This window comes from Lynx canadensis, chromosome X (genome assembly GCF_007474595.2).
Source record: "Lynx canadensis isolate LIC74 chromosome X, mLynCan4.pri.v2, whole genome shotgun sequence".
NCBI lineage: Eukaryota > Metazoa > Chordata > Mammalia > Carnivora > Felidae > Lynx > Lynx canadensis.
In genome coordinates, this window is record NC_044321.2 from 58,564,420 (window position 1) to 58,577,016 (window position 12,597).

The window sequence follows — 12,597 nt, forward strand, 5'->3', positions numbered from 1 at the left end:
ATTTGGGGGCAATGTTACCGAGTGTAACTGACCTCAATTACCTCATCTGAAAAAGTAAAGGATAATATTAGAATGTACTTCCTGAGCATTAAAACTGAGTTAATGCACATGTAGAACAGTGTGTAATGCTTACTGTGTGTGCTCAGCTAACGTGAACTATTGTTATTAAAAGACTAGTATAAACAAAGAATACTGTATAAAATGGAATGCTGCCTGAAATAGAACAAATAGATAAGAGATAATTAAGAGGTACTGAAATGAAAAAAAAATAGATGTATTTGGTAGAACGTGCCAGGAAAACCAATTAAAATGGTAAAACAATCTTATGACCATTAAAAGTATATCATTTTGTGAGAAAGAAAAATCTCATAACAGAGGGCTGAGAGAGGAAAGCAAAGAATAGTGGATGATAGCAGGGCATGAGATGATTATGTTTGTCAGAGGTGAGAATGAATTAAGTGTGAAGAGATGTAGGGGATATATGAACAATATTTGCTCTAATTACTTTACACTTGACTTTGTTCACATTAGCTAATCAAGAGATGCAAAATGGACAAAAATAATCAGTGTCTAACAAGATTATAGTAAAACAAATAATCAAGGAGATATGCACAGAAAAATGTTTCTACAAGTACGTTAACGACGTTATGTTCAAGTGTTTAAAAAAACTTAAAATAATCCTAATGTTTAAAAAAATATGTAAGTATTATATAAAAAATCATGGCCCAAATAAAAGACTTGTGTGTATTCCTAAAGATATTCCTAAAGATAGGAAAATGTTCTTGGTAACTCAAGAGCCATCTAATCACTAAGTTGTATACCTGAAACTAATTTAACATTTTATGTTGACTACACTCAAGAGTATCTAAAAACCTTATTAATACACATATACTAATTATTTATGTAATATACATACATACTAGAAAGAAAGAAACCAACAATCTGTTTCTGTGTATTCTTTATTTTTTAAAGATTTTTTAAAATGTTTATTTATTTTGAGGTAGAGAGAGCATGCATGTGTGAGCACAAGTGGGGGAGGGGCAGAGAGTAAGGGGGGGGAAGGGGAGAGAGGGAGAGAGAGAGAGAGAGAGAGAGAGAGAGAGAGAGAGAGAGAATGCCAAGCAGGCTCCAACGTGGGGCTCAATCTCATGACTGTTAGATCATGAGGTGAGCCAAAATCGAGATTTGGATGCTTAACCGACTAAGCCACCCAGGTGCCCCTCTGTGCATTCTTTTTAAAAAAAATTTTTTTTTAAATTTTTTTAACATTTATTTATTTTTGAGACAGAGAGAGACAGAGCATGAACGGGGGAGGGGCAGAGAGAGAGAGGGAGACACAGAATCGGAAGCAGGCTCCAGGCTCTGAGCCATTAGCCCAGAGCCCGACGCGGGGCTCGAACTCACGGACCACGAGATCGTGACCTGAGCCGAAGTCGGACGCTCAACCGACTGAGCCACCCAGGTGCCCCTAAAAAAAATTTTTTTAATGTTTATTTATTTCTGAGACAGAGAGAGACAGAGCATGAGGGGGGGAGGGGCAGAGAGAGAGGGAGACAGAATCCGAAGCAGGCTCTGAGCTGTCAGCACAGAGCCCGACGCGGGGCTCGAACTCACAAACTGTGAGATCATGACCTGAGCCGAAGTCGGACGCTCAACCAACTGAGCCACCCAGGCGCCCCTGTGCATTCTTTTTTAATTGTGCTATGGTTCTTTCAAATTTTTTACAATGAATATCTATGCCTTTTATACTTTAATACAATGTATAATGGAGGAAAGAAAACAATTTTTTGAGTGATAGGTATAGATTTGAACTTATTCTTCCCTAGAGAAACTGACTAAAGGCCCTGAGAAAGTATGAAGAGAATAAGAAAGAAAAAAGGAAAGCAAAGAGATGTTTGGGAAGTGGATAATAATACAATTCTACCTAGCATACACTATAGCCTACATTAAAAATAATGGCTAAAAGAAAAATACTTTTTAAATCACCAAACTACTCGCCCAATCAGTGTTACTGTTTAATTTTAACTGAGGAAAATATACGATGATGCCAAAGGTATCACACCTAGAATAAGAAAACATTTTTGTTAATTTTTGGGTAAATTGTGCTAATATTGATACAGATACTTCCTAATTCCAGTGGGCTGAAGTTTTATCTTGATACTCCAGAGACATTTTCAAGATTTTATTGCAAGAGTTAAATAACTTCCTATTGCATAGTTTACTATGACCAATTTAATCAGACTAATGAAATGTGATAACAATTAACCAAAAATATGTTCTACGGCAGTGCTATCCATTAGCTAGATGGTAAATAAAATATGTATATAAATAAATATATACTAATGTATGTATCTATAAACAAAACATGGCACATATACAAACTGAATGGCTAAACAAAATGTGGTATATACATACAATGGTATATCATTCAGCCATAAAAAAACATGAAGTTCTGGCACATGCAACAACACAGATGATGAACCCTGTGGATTTGTTAAGTGATGCAAGCCCTACACAAAAGGACAAATATTGCACTGCTCCAATTCTGTGAGGTACCCTGAACTGACAAATTTACAGAGACTGAAAGTAGATTAGAGTTTAACAAGGGCTGGGGAGAGGGGGAATATGACAAATGTGCCATAGTAATATAAGATGTTAATATAAGGGAAACTGAGTGTGGGGTATATGAGAACTCTTTGTAACTTCTTTGTAAATCTAAAACTTTTCTGAAAACAGAAAGCTTATTTAATACTGAACAGAATGGTGGCATCCACCCCAAAAAAATGTTTACTTCTATAAAGAGGTTATCACACATTTTGATACTTTGTGTGTGTTAAAAATTAGACTTAATACAAATTCAATAAAGCAAATTGAATCAAGTTTATGATATCCTTGTGGGGCCCCCCTAGTGTTCAAGGAAAGTTTTGGAAAACCTGTTTTGTGATATAGTCCTAAATTACAGGTTAAGCAGTCCATAGTCTTGTATATTTTGAAGAAAGTTACTTAAGCAACTATAAAATACTTAAATAAAAGCACTATGGCTTATATTAAAATAGTTTTGGACAGGCAATTTGGGAGGAACTTTAATAAACAAAAACTTCATATTTTTTTATCAACTTTTGGGGCGCCTGGGTGGCGCAGTCGGTTCAGCGTCCGACTTCAGCCAGGTCACGATCTCGCGGTCCGTGAGTTCGAGCCCCGCGTCGGGCTCTGGGCTGATGGCTCAGAGCCTGGAGCCTGTTTCCGATTCTGTGTCTCCCTCTCTCTCTGCCCCTCCCCTGTTCATGCTCTGTCTCTCTCTGTCCCAAAAATAAATAAACGTTGAAAAAAAAATTTTAAAAAAAGAAAATGGGTAAGTCTACAGCTTACATTACAGCAATGTAATTTCAGATCCAGGGTGCAATGCTTATATAATATACCAATTATTTGATCCCAGGTACTGACAGACATAGTCTGCCAGTCTCTTAACTAGAAAATAATCAATCCCAAAGTATCAGATTACCAATCAGAGATCAGTCACTAAAATTACAAGATATACTGACCCCTTGGGATTACTACACAGTAAAACCTTGGTTTATGAGCATAATTCCTTCTGGAAACATGCTTGTAATCCAAAGCACTCATATATCAAACTGAATTTCAAGAACCATTGGCTTAGTTCTGATCATGTGATGTCTGGCGTCACGTACTACTCATATTGCAAGATGTTGCTCATTTATCAAGTTAAAACTTATTGGAAATGTTTGCTCGTCTTGTGGAACACTTGCAGAACAACTTACAATCCAAGGTTTCACTGTATGTGGTCTAATGTCAGAGGGACCATAGTGGGACAAAGACATGCCCAAGCAGAACCTAAATCAGACATTTAACATTACTTCAACAAATTTTTAAGTTTCTATGAAATGAACATAATCTGGAAATTACTTCAGGCTACCAAAGTACTATGACTCTGAGAGAAAGGAATGGATGATGACCAACAATTTAACATGAAATAAAAATGGACAAAATTTTATCTGAGGACATCATGAAAAAGGCTGCATTTATGACTGATGTGATTCCTTACCCCAAATTATAGTTATTTTAAAGTTTATTTTTGAGAGTGTGTGCATGTGCATGAGCAGGGGAGGGGCACAGGCAGAGAGAAAGGAGACAGAGAATCCTAAGCAGGCTCCTCGCTGTCAGCACAGAGCCAGATGCAGGGCTCAAACTAATGAACTACGAGAGATAATGACCTGAGCCGAAGTTAAGAATTGGACAGACGCTTAAGCAACTGAGCCACCCAAGCACCCCCAAATTACAGTAATTTTAGCAGAACACCTAATGCACAAAATCAGATCCCTTGGAACCTCCAATAGTTGAAATTTAAGCCCTAAAAGTATTATTTACTGGCAATATATACATATATGGTGCTAAGTCTATTCCGACAATACCAAAAGTCCTTCAGAGAACAAGATCTACCAATGTCAGCCTGGTTAGTTGTTCCCAAAGTGGGATTCTGCCTTAGGATATCACTTTGGTAAAAATTCCCCTGAGGTCCAATGTTACAAAGTCTTCCTCTCCCTTCCTATCTTGGCTTCATATCTTCTATACTATTAAGTAACCTTCCTACATACCCTATTCTTAACTCTATTATACTTCCCTTAGCTTACTGAACTTGCTGAGAAAACCTAGAAATTACTACATGCACAACTGTATGTCCAGTATCCATGGCATAGGAGGCATTTAATTTATACAAGTTGAACAAAAAGCTAAGCAACATGGTATACTTTTATTATGAAAAAAAATCAAGGAAACCAAAACACTCCCCCCAAAATAACAACTACTAATCTACACCTGTCTCAAAAGATAACCAATGTGAACATTTTGGTGTGTAGATTTCAACATTTTTAACTTTACCAGGAAAATGCATCAAAGACTTTACAACAATTCCTTTAATTTCTCATAATGGGTAAAAATAGTTATTACCTAAATTGAATTATGCCCAGATAGCACAGTTCATCTGTTTTTAAATTTTAGTCAAATGGAAAAGTTTATTTTAAACCGACTTTCAGTTTTCTAACTAAATTCATGCGAGGCCACGAACAAAAATTTCACATTCCCTTAAGACTTTTCTTTCTTTCGAAAGAGAGCATGCGAGTGGGGAAGAGAGGCAAAGGGAGAGAGAGAGGGAGAATCTCAAGCAGATTCCACACTCAGCACGGAGCCCAAAGTTGGGCTCAATCCCATGACCCTGGGATCATCGCCTGAGCTGAAATCAACAGCTGGAGGCTTAACTGACTAAGCCACCCAGGAGCCCCTAGACTTCTTTTTCTTTCTTTTTTTTTAAATGTTTCTTGAGAGAGAGGGAGAGAGAGAGCGAGCATGAATGGGGGAGGGACAGAGAAAGAGAGGGGGGACACAATCCGAAACAGGCTCCAGGCTCTGAGCTGTGAGCACAGAGCCTGACATGGGGCTCGAACTCACGAACTGCGAGATCATGACCTGGGCTGAAGTTGGACGCTTAACCAACTGACCCACCCAGGCGCCCCTTGACTTATTTCTTAAAGAACAGTTTCTTGAATGTCAAATTCCAAAGTCATGTGTGGGGAAGGAATGATGCACAAAGGAATTATCACACTTTTCACAGTTAACTTTTGCAACAGTACGAGAAAAAAAAAGGAAGCAAAAAATAGTGAATATATCAAAGATTTTGTTTAAAAAAGTTTACAAATAAGCTTAGATCACTCTTTGACATAAAAAAGTCCCAAATAGGCACTCTCAATTTTTTCACATGTCCCCAACAAAATGGAAATCATGTATTTAAACTTCTTCCTATCGAAGTGGCCCACCCTCTTCCCTTAAACAGGGTCTGAATGTGGTCAATTATAGAATGCTCTTATTTTGATCTTTTATTATACATCCAATGCATGTACACAGAGAAAAGTTAATGTAAGCAACCCTAAGACTACTATCTCAGAAAGGCCTGCTTCTCAAGGTTAGCCTTGGCTGGCATCTGGGAACTTTATGGGTAAACAGGTCCCTATGCTGGTAGAAAACTTTCCCTAACTAGTAAGAGTGGCTCACTGTATCTAGGTTACTGGTATAAATAATGTGGATCATGCTGAACACCTACTTTCCTTCTGGAAAGTGGAATTTTGGTACCTGCTAAACAAGACAGTACCTATGTGACCAGTCCACAATAAAAACCTTTCCTGTTGAGCCTCTATAACAGGCTTCCCTGGCAGAAACATTGCACACAAGTTGCTGCATTTCTATTGCTGGAGGATGTACTCTGTGTGACTGCTCACGGGAGGGAGAGCAGAAAGAGGACTGCATAGGGATTCCTCCACACCCTCCTGCACCTTCTTCCCTTTCAATAACCTTAGAAAGGCTGTACACTGCGGCACCTTGGTGGCTCAGTCAGTTAAGCGTCTGACTCTTGGTTTCAGTTCAGGTCATGATCTCGTGGTTTGTGACTTCGAGCCCTGCATGGGGCTCTGCGCTGACAGAGCACAGCCTGCTTGGGATTCTCTCTCTCTCCCTCTCTGCCCCTCCCCTGCTCACTTGCTCCCAATATAAATAAATCAACTTAAAAAATAAAAAAAAAGAAAGGCTGTATATCCTTACTATGTTGCTATAATAAATCTCAGCTGTGAGTACAACTATATGCTGAGACCTGTGATCTAGTGACCCCCAACATCCCACCTATTTTGTGATATTGAGATGCCAAATCATGTATTTTCCTCCATGTTTCAAAATTGCATTTTCAACCACAATTATATGTAACACATATTTACATTAATAACAATTGGATGTTTTGGTGTGTTATTGTCAAGATTTGTAAAAAATCACTGGATTAGAGCTATCAATAAATGAGGTTACATCTATAGAACATAAACAGAGCTTAGTAACTACTTTTGACTTAGAACAAAATGTCAAGCTGGTCTTTAAGGGAAAAAAATGCATCTTCCTAGCTAAGCAAGTCATTTTGTTTTGTTTTTGAGAGGGTACCTTTCAATCAATCAATCAATCAATAAGGTAGGGAGGTGGTACAATTGTTTCCTTAGCTTGTTCCCGGCAAGACATTTTTCTTCTTTAGTGATGCAGAAGTTCTTTTTGGGTGTTAAGGTGTTGGTCTCAGTTAAAATATATCATATATCCTATTTTTAATTAGTGACATTACTATCAAGTTCCAGATGAAAACAGTCACTCATATTTTTAATTTAAAAAGTTCAAGCAATTCTCTCTACTTGGAAGACTTCGAGGACTTCTGTTTATTTTTGAGAGAGAGAGACAGAGACAGAGACAGACAGAGCATGAGCTGGGGAGGGGCAGAGAGAGAGGGAAACACAGAATCCAAAGCAGGCTCCAGGCTCTGAACTGTCAGCACAGAGCCCAACGCAGGGCCTGAACTCATGAAATCGTGAGATCATGACCTAAGCTGAAGTAGGACACTTAACCGACTGAACTACCCAGGTGCCCCTAAACCATATCTAAACCATATTTAATGGCATGGAACATGTTTGAGATCTGCTAAATTTAAAAGACCAGGAAACAAGATTTCATTAATGACCCTAACTTCAACACCTGACAAAGACTGCCACCCTAACCAAAAACTCACTGTTAAACAGAAACAAAAGAGTAAAAAATAAAACAGAAAATAACATTAAAAATAGCAAATTTAGGAAACCTAATTCAAAATCATTATAAAGTAAAAAGTTTTCTTCTAGAGATGCAAGGTAGGTTCATTACTAAGAAAACGATTAAATAGAACACATACAACAAAAGGTCAAAGAAAAATATTTACTTCCATGTCAAAATAATCACTTACTTGACTGAGATGGCTGTTCCTTTGTCCAGATCTCATTTTTACATAGCAATGGATTAATTCCTCCTATCCTGAATGAGAAATTTAGGTTTTGACACAGCAAATTACCAAAACCACTGCCTCCTACCTTGACTAAGGACAGTGTTTCCATCTAAGGTAACCTCTATATTAGACTCACTTATGGGCCTAAGTAGCAGAGAATACATATGCTGGTGAAGAACATAAACACTAGAACTGATAAAGTAAGGATAAGAAAAAATGACATAAATATTCCAAGTCATGCAAAGAAAAACCTATCATACCAAACCCAGACAAAGATGCTACAAAAAAAGAGAACTATAGGGCAACAGCAAACCGCATTCAGTAATAGATTAAAGGAACATTAATCATGATCAAGTGGCATGTATTCCAGGGATACAAGGATGGTTCAATATTCACAAATCAATCGACGTAATACACATTAACTAAACGAAGGATAAAAATTATAACAGCATCTCAATAAATGCAGAAAAAGCACTTAACAAAATTTAACATCTGTTCATGATAAAAACTCTCAACAAAGTGGGTTTAAAGAGAATATATCTAGGGGCGCCTGGGTGGCTCAGTCAGGTAAGCGTCCGACTTCAGCTCAGGTTATGACCTGACAGTCCGTGAGGTTCAAGCCCCACGTCGGGCTCTCTGTTGCCAGCTCAGAGCCTGGAGCCTACTTCAGATTCTGTGTCTCCCTCTCTCTCTGCCCCTCCCCTGCTCATGCTCTGTCTCTTTCTGTCTCAAAAATAAGTAAAAACATTAGAAAAATTTTTAAAGAGAATATATCTCAACATAAATAAGGTCACATACGAAAAACCCACAGCTAACATCATATTCAATGGTGAAAAACTGGGAGCTTTTCCTTAAGAACAGGAACAAGACAAGGATGTCCACTGTCACCACTTGTATTCAACACAACAACAGCAATCAGATAAAAAGAAATATGGGACGCCTGGGTGGCTCAGTCAGTTAAGTGCCCAACTTCGGCTCAGGTCATGATCCTGTAGTTCGTGGGTTTGAGCCCTGTGTCAGGCTCTGTGCTGATAGCTTGGAGCCTGCAGCCTGGAGCCTGCTTTGGATTCTGTGTCTCCCTCTCTCTCTGCCCTTCTTCTGCTTACGCTCTCTCTCTCAAAAATGAATAAAGATTTAAAAAGTTAAAAAGAAAAGAAAAAGAAATAAAAGGAATCCAAATTGGTAAGGAAGAATTTAAACTTTGGCTATTTGCAGATGACATGATACCTTACATAGAAAATCCTAAAGTTTTCACCAAAAAACTATCAGAATAAATGAATTCAGTAAAGTTGCAGGGTACAAAATTAATACACAGAAATTGGTTCTGTTTCTATACACTAATAATGAAATAGCAGTAAGAGAAATTAAAAACAATCCCTTTACAATAGTACGCAAAATAATAAAATAGGATTAAACATAACCAAGGAGGTGAAAGACCTGTACTTTAAAAACTATAAAACACTGATAAAAAATATTGAAGGTGACACAAGCAAATGGAAGCATGTTCCATGCTCATGTGGTGAAGAATAGTTCAAATGTCCATGCTATCCAAAGAAATCTACAGATTCAATGTGATCCCTATCAAAGTAGCAATGGCATTTTTCACAGAGCCAGAACAAATAATACTAAAATTTGTATGGAACCCCAAAGGACCCAAATAGTCAAAGAAATCTTGAGAAAGAACAAAGCTGGAGGTATCACAATCCCAGATTTCAAGATACTACTACAAAGCTGTAGTAATCAAAACAGTATAGTACTGGCACAAAAATAGACACAGAGACCAAGGGAATAGTATAGAGAACCTAGAAATAAATCCACAATTATACAGTAAATTAATCTATGAGAAAAAAGGCAAAAATATACCATGGGAAAAAGCTAGTGTCTTCAATAAATGGTGCTGGGAAAACTGGACAGCTACATGTAAAAGAATGATACAGGACCACTTTCTTACATCATATACAAAAATAAACTTGAAATGGATTAAAGACCTAAATTGAGACCTGAAACCATAAAAATCCTAGAGGAAACCACAGGCAGTAATTTCTTTCACATCAGCCTTATCAAAACTTTTCTAGACATGTCTCCTCAGGTAGGGAGAGAGAAGGAGAGAGAGAAGTGGGGCTCACCCAAAGTGGGGCATAAGCTTCACCTGATGTAGGACTTTAACTCACGAACTGTGAGATCATGACCTGAGCTGAAGTCAGACACTTAACGAATGAGCCACTCAGGTGCCCCAGGAATTGGCAAATTTTCAGTGAAGGGCCAGATGATAATGCTTAAGGCTGTGGACCATACAGTCCGTTGCAAATACTCAACTCTACTGTAGCACAAAAGGCAACCACAGACAACAGAGAATCAGCATGATTCTGTGTTCCAACAAAATTATATTTACAAAAACAGGCAGCCAGCAAGTGGGCCACACCTTGCCAAACCTTAGCCTATGCCAACTATCTGGACACCTCACCAGCAATAAAATTTACATAAGTATTAATTGATAGGTATCCCTATTATTTTCCACTTGATACAGAGTAATTTTATCAGTATTGTCTGCTAACAGAATGCACTATTTACGCTGAATTCCAGCTGGGACATCCTGACATGCACAGCAAGCTGCTCCAGCCCCTGATGAGCCTGTACCTGAGTTAATTCTGCAAGCAATGGATTTTCAGTTGTGACTCTGACTCTTGCAATTCCTTTTTGTTTGGTGTAGAAGAAAGTATAACCTCATGGAAATCATCCAACATAAACATTATGCAGGAGGGTGGGGGTTATAATAAAAAGTAAAAAGACAAAGATAAGCACACAGTGAATAGCTGTGATGCTAGTTCATCTAAAGTGGTCATCTTTAGAAACTAAAGGGATCCACACATCCCTCACACCATCCCTCTTGCACATCTGAACCTCCCTTTGAAAACAAACTCTTCACAGGACACCTGGGTGGCTCAGTCGGTTGAGCGTCTGACTTTGGCTCAGGTCATGATCTCACAGTTCGTGAGTTCGAGCCCCACATTGGGCTTGCGGCTGTCAGCCTATCAGTGCAGGGCCCACTACGGATCCTCTGTCTCCCTCTTGTCCCTCCCCACTTGCGTTCTCCCAAAAATAAATAAATGTTTGATAACAAACCCTTCACATATGCCCCTATGTCCTGGAAGAAGACAGTGACAAGGATCCCATAAGGAGGCAGGTGGTCCCAAAAACTAAGAATATGCTTGTCATATTCTACCACTTCAAGTAGAGTAAGGTAGTCAAGATCTTTAGAGTATGACACAATACAGCTCCACCACTGGCTCCTAGTGGCATGCTAGTGGCCATCACCTCTCTGATCCTCAGTTTTATTATCTGTAAAGTAGGAACAAATCATACATCCCAGAATTACTATTAAGTTAAAATGAGACAACAAATATGTGTAAAACACTTGCCTAGAACATAAAAGACACTGATAACTAACTGAATAATCATTGTTATTGATATTACATGACCTCAGGAAGAAAACTTTCAAAAATTGTGCATGGGTGTTACTATGGGAGTGATGACTAGCCTAAACAGAAAGACAAAAGAAAAAAAAAACCGCAACAGACCCAGCTGTCACAAAAGTAAAGAATGGATAATGAGGATAGGGAAATCCCAGGGAAAAAACTGGGATTCAGAGAGCAAAAGCCAGATTTATACAACCCGTTTTGGCCCATATAAAGAAAGAGACAGGAAGACCTTTTTTTTTTTGGACAGCATACTAACATTCCTATCCTTATACAAGACCAATGTTAGGTAGGTAGGTAGTTAAGTACAAGTGGGAGAGGGGCAGAGAGAGAGAGGGAGAGAGAGAATCCCAAGCAGGCTCCACACTGTCAGTCCAGAGCCCAATGTGGGGCTCGATCCCACGAACTGTGAGATCATGACCTGAGTCGAAATCAAGAGTTGGATGCTTATCGACTGAGCCATCCAGATACCCAAAGACCAATGTCATTTTAAAGTCAGCTGTAATATACACGGAATGTGGGAAATCCCTTTGTACTAACCCAGGCTTCTCCCTAGTGAAAAGACAATTTTCCTATCATTCAGGTTCCTCGTGCAGGCTAATTCTCGAATTCTGTCAATAGAATTATCCAAATATTCCAGAGGAACATTATGCTATGAAGGCACCATCTCAAAACCATCCTCATGGGAAAAGGTGACCTTTATTACTTTTATGAAAAATGGCAGATACTGGCATTCTGGTTATTAACTCTGGATGGAGGCATTACTAGCTTAAAGTAGGGATGGGCTCTGTAGAGATCTCCCAGGAATGGCCATATTATAGATGCCTCCTACTTTAACTATGGACCTTTTTGTTTCCGTTGTAGAAAAGATTTAATAGTTTAAAGTCGATTTTAAAATGAGTGATTATCTATGAAGCCAGTATTACTTTGATTCCTAAACCAGACAGAGACCCAGTAAAAAAAGAGAACTACAGGCCAATATCCCTGATGAATATGGATGCAAAAATTCTCAATAAGATACTAGCAAATCGAATTCAGCAGCACATAAAAAGAATTATTCACCATGATCAAGTGGGATTCATTCCTGGGATGCAGGGCTGGTTCAACATTCGCAAATCAATCAACGTGATACATCACATTAACAAAAAAAAAGAGAAGAACCATATGATCCTGTCAATCGATGCAGAAAAGGCCTTTGACAAAATCCAGCACCCTTTCTTAATAAAAACCCTTGAGAAAGTCGGGATAGAAGGAACATACTTACACATCATA

The 12,597-nt window shown here is 38.4% G+C and overlaps 1 long non-coding RNA gene across 16 annotated transcripts in view; it reads right to left on the reverse strand.

Annotated features, from left to right (window-relative positions):
* The window catches only part of LOC115507568, a 53,273-nt gene that overhangs the window by 24,600 nt on the left and 16,076 nt on the right, over positions 1–12,597 (reverse strand). The window contains exon 5 of one of the 16 annotated variants that reach the window (XR_003966708.1): positions 10,973–11,188. The exons of 14 other annotated variants lie outside the window; for them this stretch is intronic. This is a non-coding gene — a long non-coding RNA (uncharacterized LOC115507568). Of the gene's footprint in view, positions 1–7,810; positions 7,879–10,972; positions 11,189–12,597 lie in introns of all 16 variants that reach the window. One more of the 16 variants, XR_003966709.1, reaches the window with a different exon arrangement.